This window comes from Dermacentor albipictus, chromosome 1 (assembly GCF_038994185.2).
Source record: "Dermacentor albipictus isolate Rhodes 1998 colony chromosome 1, USDA_Dalb.pri_finalv2, whole genome shotgun sequence".
Taxonomy (NCBI): Eukaryota; Metazoa; Arthropoda; class Arachnida; order Ixodida; family Ixodidae; genus Dermacentor; species Dermacentor albipictus.
The window spans coordinates 174,152,497-174,166,101 of NC_091821.1; the positions used below are offsets into that span (position 1 = coordinate 174,152,497).

Sequence of the window (13,605 nt, forward strand, 5' to 3'; positions counted from 1 at the left end):
GTGACGGCAAACAACATTACCTTGCTTCTGCCCAGCTACGTCGCATTTGAATATTTTTAAAGCTTGGTTCAAGTTACGTTAAACACCTGGCGTATATACTATAGGCTACACACCCCGAACATTCACATATTCAGCAAGATTAATGTAAGCTTACGCTTGAGTGCTATCACAGTTTATAGCGTTGTGGGGTGTACAAACGCGAAAAGTGAAATAATTTCGGGACATAAAGGGCGAAAATCTAAATCAAACATTGGTATCAACCGACCCCCCCCCCCTCAAAAAAAAAATTTGTGTACGAGTGCGACAATTCGAGCTAGTTTTGTTACGTACCATATAGTAGAACATTCGAACACCTGAAGATGTTTGCTTTAGCGAAACCGAAGATACAGCCTTCAACTTGCATTATCACATGTTTATCTCTACGTTGGACATGCGGCTAAGAATTCCGAGTAACAGAGGAACATGTTTCCAACCACCCGCTGAGCGCGACGGCGTCGTGCAGCCAGCCGCCGAGAGATGGCGCGACCTTGCTTCATTCGCGTGAAATCATAGCAAGATTGATTACGAAGAACGACTGAGGAATATAGAAGGAAGTAAATGGGCTGGGAGAGTGTTGTGGCATTTGTACAGAAAAAAACATTGACTCACAGTGGAGGAAAAGAACTAGGAAGCTTACTAGAAAGTATGCGATCGGTATGGTGAGCAACAGGACAACAAAGAACGTCAAGCGGAAGGGCTGAGTAAATCCCGGGAATGGCGACAATGAAAAAAAAAAAAACCCTGCTATGAGTAACTACTTAACAGGAAAAAAGGAAATAAAAAAATAATGAATTTATGATAATTCAAAGAGAAGCTCGTTACTTTTCGAAGTATAAATCATGATGCCTTAGAACACGAACTTATACAGCGAGATACAACTAGGAAGAAGAAGCATGTGCTTGCTGTGGTAAAGCTAGGGAAACGATAGAGCATGTTTTGTTAGAATGTGAAGATGTCTGCCCAGCGGTCGATTTAGGCACATCTGGCCTCCTTGGTTCAGCGAGAGCAAGGGGAAGCGATTTGAAGATTGGTGGAAGAAAAGTAGGCAAACGACAAACAACGTAGGCGTACAAAAACAAAGTTCCGCATAGGGGTTTAGAAGGTTTGGTTATGGAAATTCTTCATGTTTTTTTTTTTCCTTTTTTCCTTTATTTTAACATAGGTAGGACATTAGGCAATATAGTGACGAGAGCTGGGGACGCAACCCACCGCATCGTTCCAAATGGACGCTCACAGCATTCATCTTTCCATCCAGCGTGTCCCAAATTCCGGAGTGCGTAGGCCCGCATTCCCACAAATCAGGCCAACTTCTTCGCAACCAGGTTCAGCACGGTTGTTCTCGTGGGGCAGAGGAGCCACTCACCAAGTCATGCTGTGGTGGGAAAAGAAATGTGTATTGCCACGGCTTAAACCGCGGCGGGGCCGTCCTGAATAATTATATGGTGTACGGTTGTTAAATGTGTTACGGTCATAAAATCGGGGACGATTCACGCCGCTTACTTCGGGGCGTTCTCTGTAGCGCGTGCGCATGGCAACGGCCAAAGAGAAAAATACATTTTCGGCGCACTGCACTGTTCCAGTAAATCTGCTGATCACTGTTTTGCGCCATCACTGTGGAAGGGTGGAATTGCCCTTTAGGTGACATGAATGTAAAGTGCAACAAGTTCTCCTGAAGTTTCATTTGTCCTGATTGCCTCAAGCTTAACGGCTGATTCGATTACCGAAAGTGGGACCGGATGGCGCAGCGTGATGTCCACAAGAAACCATACGAAAATACTTTTCATCGTGCATACAAAACGCATGTAATGAAATGTCTTGAAAAAGGTATACAAGATTACCTTTATCAAATGTATGTGCACGTGCATGTCGGCTCAGCTGGAGCAAGAGCCCCTGCGACGCCACACAGCGTTCGGCCCTGGCTGATCTTTCTGTATAAGACAAAAATAAAGCAAACTTTATTATTATTATTATTATTATTATTATTATTATTATTATTATTATTATTATTATTATTATTATTATTATTATTATTATCTTGATAGATCATGTTATGCTAAGGTCAATGGCCATGGCCAAACGTCTTTTTGCACAGCAACTAGCTGCCTCCCTCAAGGATCAGTCTTACGACCACTGCTTTTAAATTTTGTTAATGACGTTCTTTCCGCTATTCGATATTCTTCGTTCCTTCTATATGTCGATGACACCACGATTTTTAAATCCGCCGCGGTGGCTTGGCGGCCATGGGGTTGCACTGCTGAGCACGAGGTCGCGGGATCCAATCTTGGCCTCGGCGGCCGCATATCGATGGGGATGAAATTCAAAAACACTTGTGTCCTGTGCACAGGGTGAACGTGAAAGATCCCCTGGTGGTGAAAATTAATCCGGAGTATCGCCGCTAAGGCGTACTTCATAATCAAATCGTGGTTTTGGTACGTAAAACCCCAAAATTCAGTTTAATTCAAGATGTTAAAGGAAGTGTATACTGGTTATGACCGTCGCATCCTGCAGCCTGACCTGTTTTCATTTTCTAAATGGTGCAAAGATACTAAACTCACCTTGAATGCTGCTTAGAGCAAAGTCATGACTTTGTCACGCAAAACAGCAAGCATTTCTTCCTTTGTCTGTGTCGCTCTCCCCGTCCTGTTGTTTAGCGCTGTTTTACTGCTCGTAATCATGAACTAATCAGCCCAAATGCGCACTCTTCTTTTTCTTCTTCTGCAGATTCTGTACCGTCGTGTAAGGTCTGTGATATGAATGAACTCGGTGTACGTTTTGATACAACCTCTCACTTTTCTGCTCACATTAATAGCATTGAAATGCAGGGTATGCGTTATCTTGGCTCTATTTGCAGACTGTCGATAGAATTCAAATCTTCTACACCGTCCCGCGCATTGTGTTGTCGTCTCCCTTACGTCCTTGTTTGCTGGTGCTAAATATGCCTCAGTTGTGTCATGTTTCGTATTCCGTGACAGATCACCAGAGAAGATAAACCTTTCAATGTTCTTGCCTGTCATCACCAACACTAAACCGTCCACAGACTACTGTCTTTATAACGCTTATTTTCAACATCTCGATATTTTTCATAACTTGCTGTCATTTTTCTTTTCCGAGCTTTGCGTTCTGTGTCTTAGTTTCACACATGGTTTAACTGCCCTTCTCCTCCTTTCTCTTTTATATTCACCTTGCGCCTTGTTCTATGTACACTCTTCATTTCACACGTGAAACCGTGGGAGTTTGTGGCCATATGTATCAATGGATTTGGGACTGTTTGACTGAGAGGTGCTTTTTCTTACAGACCGAATATCGCCCAAATTCAGAACATTACATATGCCGTGGTGTGCCGCAGGGCGGCTTGTTGAGCCCCGTATTGTTCAACCTCGTCCTGACAGGACTTTCTGACTGCTTACCGCTGACAGTTCATGTCTCAATATACGCCGACAACATTTGCATCTGGGCATCTGCGGTGACTCGACCTCAGGTGCCGGGTCAGGCTTCAGTGGGCGGCAATCATGACGGCGTCTTACATCTGAGAACAATATCTCACCTTGTCTACTGAAAAGTGCACATTGGTTGGCTTTACGCACAAACAAATATAATTGTATCCCGTTTCAATCATTGGTCAACCTGTACCCTATGTCAAGACGCATCGCTTTCTCGGTGTCATAATTGACTGCGACCTCTCGTGGAGCCCTCACTGCGTCTATCTGGAGAAGTTATTTGTCATTGCTCAGATCTTCAAATTTCTCTGCGGTCAAAGTTGGGGTATACCAGTCCTTCTATGCTACAGCTGTACAGGATACTGTTCCTGCGACTGCTGCGCTGCAGCCTACGAGATTTGTTTTGTTAAATACATGGAAGACCAACATTCGCGCTCTGGAGAGCATGCAAGGTCAAGTCGTACGCAGGTGTTTAGGGTTGCCTCGGCGCACCTCAACACCAGCAACAATTGTCATCGCAAGAGACCATATGATCCAGACACACGTAGCTGTAAACTCTCTCAGCGCACACATTCGCCATCTGTCAAGGATCCCCCGCCATCACTTAATTAGCTTCGCTACCAGCCTAGAGACCTCAAGCGACCTTTTCACGAGTGATTAGCTCTCATGAAGAGTACATACCATCATCTTATGCACTGGCAGCGAAGCCTGCATCTCCTCTGTGGTGCGACAGCCTCAAGTGAACCTTGCTATTCCCTAAATTACAAAGAAGGCCAATCATCCGTTGCCGGCTCTGAAGCACCTGACGCTACTATTACTGCAGCAGACATATCATGACCACATGCATATATCTACTGACGGTTCGACCTCACCTACCTGCACAACTGCCGCTTTCCTCGTTCCAGCTAAGCAGATTACAGGTAAATTCAAAGTGTCACACATGACTACATCTACGGCGGCAGAAGTTGCCGTACAACCTACCCGAAAAGCTGGCACAGAAATGGGTTATATGTTGTGACACTAGGGCAGCTCTTCACGTGTCGCCTGCTCCTCAGGGGCCACGGAACCAACACAAATCGCTCAATAATACCGACGAAATTCACCCACAGTATGGTGCCCATGTCACACAGGCCTTGAGGGGAACGAACTGGCCGATTCGCCAGCCCGAGGGATTACTAACCGGGCCAACTCGACTGGGACGGTCCTGGAAAGCTACCATAATGACCCAAATCCAACGAATGCCGAAGAGATTCCCGCTCATCAGCGTGGAACTAGAAAACAATACCCTCCCACTCACCCACAACTCAGTGCAGAGGAAGCCGCCAGCTGGAGCCATATTCAGAACGAGGTATTCCCCCACTTTGGCTTAGAAAATGCCTTGTTCCCCGCTCACTACCAACACAACATATTACATGAGATTGTGAATCACAGCCCTTTGATAAAACACACCTCACAGTTGAGCAATAAGAGGCACAGGTAACCAGCTCAGACCTGGCGGGACAAGAGTCCTTCGTAAGACAGGTCAAGCGGGCGGCCGAGGCCAGTGGGGCCATTGCACAACACTCCTTTTTAGCAATAAAGGTTTCTCTCTCTCTGTGTGTGTGTGTGTCTCTCTTCTTTTCAAAATAACTTTTTATTTGTTTTTTACCTATGTTTCCCTGCAGTTTCTTTTCTTTGTTTTTGTGTTTAGTGTATGCGTGTGCCAGCACTCGGACCTCATGGTTGTTCTTTGGCACGGTTATTGATTGATTAATTGATTGATTGATTGATATCTAAAGGGGAGCACTAAAGTGGCACGAAAGGGTGGAAAAAGAACTTGACAAGAAAGGTGCTCCTGTCAAGGGCACCATTCTTGTTCATGTTGTCTTGTTCATTCCATACCACTTTACCGGGCTCGTTCGCACAATGTGTCGCACCAACTAGCCCACCAATTTGCTATTCTGAACTGAGCTGGCCTTACCGCGGGCTTAGAAACATTTGCAACTGCTTGCTGATCGTGTGCAATAATCAGAGCATCCAACTAAATCGCGCAGAGCGGTGTGAATACTAGAAGTGAGCAGAAGCGCACAAGAGTTTTGACATTGCCTTCGTCCAATCAGCGGCAGCCATTGTGGAAAAAATTTGTGTTACGCAAAAAGCATAAGCGCTAGAAAAGGGCTCAAATAAAACAAAAGACAGGCGCACGCAATATATACACACAGTGTATTTTGTTATCGGGCATCAGCGTATTTACGTGACCTGCCTTTACGCTTGCGTATCCTTGTGTTACTTCTTTATTCCATTAGCGAATTATCATTCCTGTCTTTTCTTTTGTTCTACACCACTTTGCAATTTCCATTTTGTAGTATGTATTAAATCTATCTAGAAAGGAGTGTCTCCTCAAAATTACGTTTTAAGAACAAAGAAGGAAGCGTACCTAGCGCTCGTGTTTCTCTACGTTTACAAGTGTTCGTTCTCCGTATTATTTTCCTTAGTATTTCAAATGCTTAGCGTCTTTATAACTTTAGTTAATAAAGTTGCGTTACAGAGAACTGTCAGTTTTTTCTTCATGAATGCCAGGTTAAGTAATCCTCCTTTTGCAATCAATGATACAATACTTCCATTTGTAAGTCGAAAGATGGTTAACCATGTCAGAGTGACAATGCCTGGCTCAACCTACATGCAGTAGCGGCGGCTACTGCCCCGTACGCATTCAGAAGCCCTCAGTACCAAGCTAGTAATAAGTATGCTGCGTCAGTGGGCGTTACTGGCACATGTACAGTAGACATCAGAATAGAACTGTAGTTTGCTTCAGGTGGCTAACTGAAAAGAAGGGCACACTACTGGAAAATGTCGGCACTGCGTGTTTTGTCGTCTTTTTTTTATGTACTGTACATATGTTTTCTTTTCGTTGGCATATTTTCAGCACCTAACTCCTTATCTGTTTTTCACTTCAGGATTCGCTTCAAGGAAATTGCTTCTCGATGCCATGGCGATGCAATATGGCTGATACGAGCTGGGAAATAAGACGCTTGCTCTGATCTCTATAGAGTATCTGCGTGCCAAAAATTTGCATAATGACGTCTAACAGGGCTTCTAGTGCACCTGGCGAGAATGATGGAATGAGCGCCTTGTTCAGCAACATTTTTTTTTATCAGGAAGTTATACGTAACACATTCTTTCGCGAAAGGCACTTCGCAAACTCTTAACACCACTAACAGTTTCCGTTCCGTCACTGAGTAATGGATGCTCGGCGCTGAGACTTTTAATCCGATGTGCATGGGTGGGGTACCGGCACAGGTATGCGTAGCGTCCGCTGACGCACGCGGGACATGGGGACGCTCCTTAAACTGTCAATCCTGAGGCCGTTCGGTTCTAATCCTTGCCAATCCGTTGGAGTACTTGCGCGGGCAAACCCTGTCGTCCCGCCCAGTGATGTAATGCAATGAGGCGGATCCCAAAGAAACCGTGAGTCAACTAACCACCTCGGAGGTCTTTCTCTAGGGTAACGATGGTGACCGCAATCCGCTACTCGATGCTATCGCCTTTTCGCGCTCTGTTGTGGCGTCGGAAAAACACTGGCGCATGCTCCACAGTACATCGGGCGGAGCTTGAACAGAGCATGTTGGGCGATGCCGAAAGACGAACGCGCTTCCCCACGGACGATCAGGAAGAGAAAACAATACAGTTTACTAAAATGGAAGAATTACTTTTGTTTAGTGCCCAGCTATTCGGGAAGATGTGTGCAGGAAAGCGAAACTATGAAGATCAGGCAAAAGTAATCATCGAATCACTATGCTTAGAGCATGTGGGTCAGTATTGACAAAGAATTTTGTACGATTGAGTGGTTCACAAAAGCATGTGCCGCTAAGTGTTGATAGGAACATAGGAACTTAGAGGAAGAGAAAATTTATTAAGAGAAAGGCAGGGAAGTGGGCCTCACCTAGTGCCCCATGCTTTGCACTGGAGAAAGGGAAACGAGATAGGAACACACCATTTGTAGGCCCGTCCAATCAGTGATTAACATTTCTGACGAACTAGAGGCTTGGCGCATTCGGGCCCTTTCACAGCTAGTTAGCATTATAAATTAAGATCCTCAGTTAGGATCGGACATCGGTATCCCCATACCGAGGGTATGATTACGAAGTGATTAAAATGTGGGGTTTCTCAATTTCTCATTCAATATAAACTAAAAGAGTGCCATTTTTCTCTAGTGACTAAAAACTGTAAATTATCATCATCATATTCAACATCAGCCTATTTTATGTCCACTGCAGGACGATCCTGCGATCCTGATTCTGAACCTAATATCCCTGCATGCGATCTCCAATTACCCCTGTACGTCGCCAACCGATTCCAACTGGCGCCTGCGAATTTTCTAATTTCGTCACCCCACCTAGTTCTCAGCCCTCCTCGACTGCGACTACGCTTCCGTTCTCTTGGCACCCATTCTGTAACTCTACTGGTCCATCGGTTATCTATCCTACGCATTACATGGCCTGCACTGATCCATTTCTTCTCGTAATGTCAATTAGAATATCGGCTTTCTCCGTTTGCCCTCTCATCCACACCACTCTCTTCCTGTCTCTTAACGTTACGCCTAACATTCTTTGTTCCATTACTCTTTGCGCGGTCTTTAACTTCTTCTCAAGCTTTTTTGTCAACCTCGAAGTTTCTGCTCCATATCTTAGCACTGGTAGTATGCACTGATTGTACACCTTTCATTTTACTAATAATGGTACGCTTCCAGTCAGGATCTGGCGATGGTTGCACTAAGCACACCAACCCATTTTTATTCTTCTGTAAACTTCCTTCTCATGATCAGGGTCCCCTATCTCTAATTGACCTAGGTAAACATACTCCTTCACAGACACTAGAGGCTGACTGGCGATCCTGAACTCTGAACTCTTGAAACAGCGCATACTAACAGAAAGCTGTGTAAATTCGGCCCCCGATCTTTTGTATGGAGAAGGAGAGCCAAAAAAGAAATAAAAGTTTCGCGGGATTGTCCGTGTGGTTTATTTGCTAGTGCAGCGCTCGTGCAGAGTACTGCCTTATAATACCATCCTCTGCGTTGCCTATTGTTATTTCTTAAAAACAGGGTAAAGTCCCCCATTATCCGTGCCCGGTAACAATGTCATATCGCAATCGAGATCCCATCTGCACACATCCATCATTGTCATCTTCTATTCCCGCATTGCTGTTGAGCTTCATTTTTTCTTAGCCCGTTCTACACTGAGCAGCTAGAAACAACAAAGCACTGAGAGATTTTTAGCACTTTCTAGTGATCACTAATCATGACAACTAATCAGCATTTCGCGACTGCTTGCCCGGCTGGAAGCTTATTCTTCGTTGACATCAACCGAAAGCCTTCTCAGGTAGAAGTAACTCATTCTGCATTGGCTTTTGTGTGCTACTGGCATAGTCAATCACAGAACTGGAGGCATGAGGATCTCGAGGTTCGACCCTCAGTGATCAGCGACACAGATGATTCTTCTTGGGTTCTATGCTGACCGCTTAAAAGCAGTACTTCCCGAAACTGTGCGAGAAGGCCAGGACTGCGAAAGTTTGACCGAAACGTCCTTGACCTCACCCTTTATAAATTTTATGCTTGAAATACTGTCACCGCAGTGAAGAATGAACCTGCGATGTAGTACCGGGCCACTGTGGTGACCACTGTGGTCTTCAGTGACTCAAATGCTTGCCGAATGATTTAAGGGTCAGAAACGCATATCACAAGAAATAGCAGGCATCAGGGACTTTCATCAGGTTGCTAATTCAAGGTTTGATGCCTTAGAGACGCGTGTCTCCGCATTAGAATCAGCACGAGATACACTTCCTTCTACCACAAGCAACGGTAAAATGAATAGCGAACTTCAGCAGCTACAAATGGAAATCAACCAACTTGCTTTACGCAATCTTGATTTAGAAAACTGATATCGCCGTAGCAACTTGCTGCTGCATGGCTTCACTGCTACACCTGATGAAACCAATGATTTTCTGCTGTCTAATATTTCCGCGTGGTTCCATGAAAAGCTTCAAATCGATTGCCCGAGTATTGAAAGGTGCCACGGGATTGGTCGAAGGCACGCCAATCGTCCACGCCCCCTTATCATGAAACTGCTCGATTATCGCGAAAAGATAAACGTCCTTAAAAACTGTCACAAACTTAAAGGTTCTGACTTCCGTATTTCCGAGGATTTTTCAATGCGCATACGATCAATTAGAAAAAAAGGCATGGAAAGCAGCTAAGCACTTTCGGAATAATGGCTCCATCGTTCACTTAAGCTTCGCCCACGCATTTATTGATAAGATTTGGTACGATTGGGACGATGATACTAATACCTTCACTAAGGTTCTTTCTCGCCCAACAAAAGTTCTTTCTAATGTCTCTACTATTACCCCCTGACGCCTCATTAACCAACCACAAGAACCCCTACGCGTCTTAAATGTTAATGCCAGAAGCTCAATTAACAAGTTTACATATTTTCTTTCCCTGATATCTGCCCATTCGCCACATATTGCTGGTGTAACAGAAGCATGATTGCATGATAATATACACGACTGCGAAATAATACCTCCAGGTTTTACAGTTGTTAGAACTGATAGACGTCATGGAAGAGGAGGTGGCGTTGCATTATTTTTGTTGTCTGAGCTTAAATTTTCAATAGTCCCCATCCCACCTAATACCAAATCAGTTTGGTGCAAGGTCTTTTTCGGAAGCATTTCTATAGTATTTGGCGTAATCTAGAGCCCGTCGTCATCGAAGACAGCTCAGCTGCTCGCTTTAGCGACCATTCATGCACGAGCGTATCTTGTCTTCTTCAAGACTGATCTGTCTTGGTGATTTTAATGCCCCCGGTACATTGTGGGCATCTTTATCGCTCACCGACTGCGATGTGGAAATAAGCAAAGCGCTATTAAATTTTTGATTATATCTTGGTTTCAAGCAAACTGTTGAATCGAACGCAACAGTCGCTGCAGCTTTAGGCTTAGTTTTTGTTAGTCACCGCATTTTAGATAATGTTTTCGAATGTGAAGTTACAAATGGTATTTCAGACCACAAGGCCGTTCTCTTATCTATTTCCGTTCCGGTTCGTAACAATCCTTTTGTTTATTCTACTTTCCCTGATTTTTCACACGCCGACAACGCGTCTATTATTGATCTTTTATGCGATTTGTTTGACGATTTCGAAGGTCTCAGCAAATCCAATGATGTCAACTTCGTGGTGGTTTCTTTTGAAAGGATTGAGGCAAGTTGCATGTAGCGCTTTGTCTCCCTGAAAAAAAAATCCTAATCTTCCCTTGATTTCGCGTGAGATACTTCACCTGCCGCGTCGCGTTACTAAGTTAAGGCATTTAAAACGAAACGGTGACCCCCTTACAATAGCTGAATTTAACGTAGCGAAGGTGGAACTTCGCTTCAAAATTAATTCATCAAAGGACTTGTACTTCAGGATTACATTACAAGGTCTAATGAAAAGTAACCCTAGTAAATGTTGGGTTTCAATCTTACTCAGCTCAGCCTCCACAAATACAGCTGTTATATATAATGTCCCTTCCAATGATCCATTAATTATCGCCACCGCATTCAACGAATATTTTCAATCAGTGTTCACAACTGAGAACTTCGACTTACCTACCCTCATTCATGACTCACATTATTCAATAGGCGATATTACCATGTCTCTCGAAGGTGTTCTGAATCCAGTTTTACGCATATAAATTAAAATATCCTGTGACCCTGATGGCATTAACAAGGCTTTTCTTGTTAGATATTGTGCTTGTAGTAGTCGATACTTGGCTGCAATTTCTCAAAAGTCTTTATCTACGTCGACAGTCCCTTTGGTTTGGAAATTGGCAAAAATTATACTCTTATATATATAAATCCGGCAACAAACAGTCACCATTAAACTATCGTCCGACTTCATTAACGTCTCAATCATGTAAACTTCTTGAAAATATAATCTTTAAGCATATTATGGTGTTTCTTGAAAATAATAACATTTTGAGTGATGCTCAGCATGGTTTTCGTCGCTGGTTTAGTACAACTCAGCTCGTAGAATTCTCGCATGACATTTCACATCCTCTCGACAGTGGAAATCAAGTAGATGCCATCTTCATAGGTTTTTCCAAGCCATTCGACACTGTTGCACACTCAAAACTTCTCCATAAGCTTCGCGCTATATTTAATAACTCTTCATTTGTTGACTGGATAGCTAGATTTTTGCATAACCGTTCCCAGTATCTTTCGTTTAATCCCTCAAACTCGTCTGTAGTCAGTGTGACGTCTGGAGTTCCCCAGGGTTCAGTGCTGGGGCTACTTTTGTTCCTACTGCACATAAATGATTTGCCGAATTAGATGTCCGCAAAAATCCCTCTTTATGCTTATGACTGTGTGCTGTATAACGTAATTACCACGAATGTGTACCACCTTTCACTTCACAATTTTTTTACACAATTTTTCAGGTGGTGCGACAAATGGCAAATGAATATGAATTTTGTAAAAACAGTCACTTTATCTTTTAGTAAGCGCACTTCTGTTTCTTTGTTTAACAATTAATTTAATGGCGCTTCCCTAGAACGGGTGTCTGAATGCAAGTACCCTCATCTTCACACCTAACATAGTCAAGGCATATTGAATACACATTCAATAAAGCACTAAAGAAAATAGGCTATTTAAATCATACATTGCGGAAAGCTCCGCGTGAAACAAAATTGCTATCATACAAATCGCTCATCCGACCCATTCTCGTTATAGTTGCCCCACTTATTTATTTATTTATTTATTTATTTATTTATTTATTTATTCGAATACCTACATCGCTCTTATCGAGCACTGTTGTAGTGGGGGTGTACAGAAATTGAATTTGGTGACAACTATTCTGGAGTTAACATGGTATGGTGCAAGTAGATAATCAATACATGTGCCCAGTACAGGACATCGCGCAAGTGCACAAAACATGTTCGCAGTACATAACGGTAGCAAAGAAGTAGTGGAACCGGATCAGCTTCACAAGGCATCAATGTCGCCATAAAAATAAGCACAATTTTTCATTTACAAAAAAGATAGTGTGAATGTACATGCAAATACAATATGGGAAAATAACAAAACACGAAATATTCATGTAGATAGGGCAGCCATGGTATCAAGAACAAAATTCAAATATTGAACATGAAACGCAGGAAATTAGTAAAAAAATTTTGTAGGCGAGGCGACGACAAGATGTTCGGGCAAACCGTTCCACTCGTGAATACTTCTTGGAAAGAATGCACATTTCAAAATATTAATTCTGGACCGATACTCACGTATTTTTAAGGAGTGATCTGTTCGCGCAGAGACGTAGGTTGGTGGGCTAACGTATTTTCCCCTAGTAATGCCTGTTCTGTTGTGATATACATTGCAAAAAAGACACATTCGCAAATATTTACGTTTGGTTTCAAGTAGAGGCCAATACAACTTTAGACGAAGAGCTTTTCTTGAAGTCGTGATCTCCTGATACAAACCGGGCTGCGCGTTTCTGAATACGCTCTAGCGCATATATGTTTATTTTAGTGTAAGGATCCCATGCGGAACAGCCGTATTCCAATATAGGACGAACATTACTCATGTATAGGGTTTCTTTGAGTTCAATCGGAGCTTGCCAAAAATTACTTTTAATAAAATTAAGCGATTGGCTTGCATTTGAAATTAAGTAATCTATATGATTGTTCCAGGAGACCCTTAAAAAGGATTTGACATTACCACCTTCGAATCAGTTAGAAAGAAAGCAATCCATTTCATATACCGCCGTTATGACTGGAACTTCTCACTTTCATCTCCCCTTGTCGCACTAGGTCTACAACCTCTGTCTGAGCGGCGTGATCGTGAATGCCTTAAATTGTTGCGTAATCTCCATAACACCTCGCGCTACTCATTAAAAAGCAACTATCTGTCTCCTGATAAATTGAAACCTACTAAGAATAGCCACAACCATAACCTTGCATCATTTCAACCCCGCACTAAGTATTTTTAAAGCACTATTTAATATGGCTTCTTTCCTCGTACAATTGAAAAATGGAACCTACTACCAGGTGAAACTAGGTCACTGCCTTTAGAGGAATTTTTGTATAAGTTAACTTGATTTATGCTCTGTTTACTATTTCTCAT

At 43.1% G+C, this 13,605-nt stretch overlaps 2 long non-coding RNA genes across 3 annotated transcripts in view; both read right to left on the reverse strand.

Annotated features, from left to right (window-relative positions):
- Nucleotides 1-13,605, reverse strand: part of LOC135897781 (uncharacterized) — a 245,561-nt gene that overhangs the window by 49,863 nt on the left and 182,093 nt on the right. The window lies entirely within an intron of this gene.
- LOC135897788 (uncharacterized) lies at nucleotides 1,255-2,677 on the reverse strand. Its single transcript, XR_010563151.2, has 3 exons — nucleotides 2,595-2,677; nucleotides 1,878-1,967; nucleotides 1,255-1,411 (listed from the first exon to the last, which is right to left on the reverse strand). It is a non-coding gene; the product is annotated as an uncharacterized lncRNA (long non-coding RNA).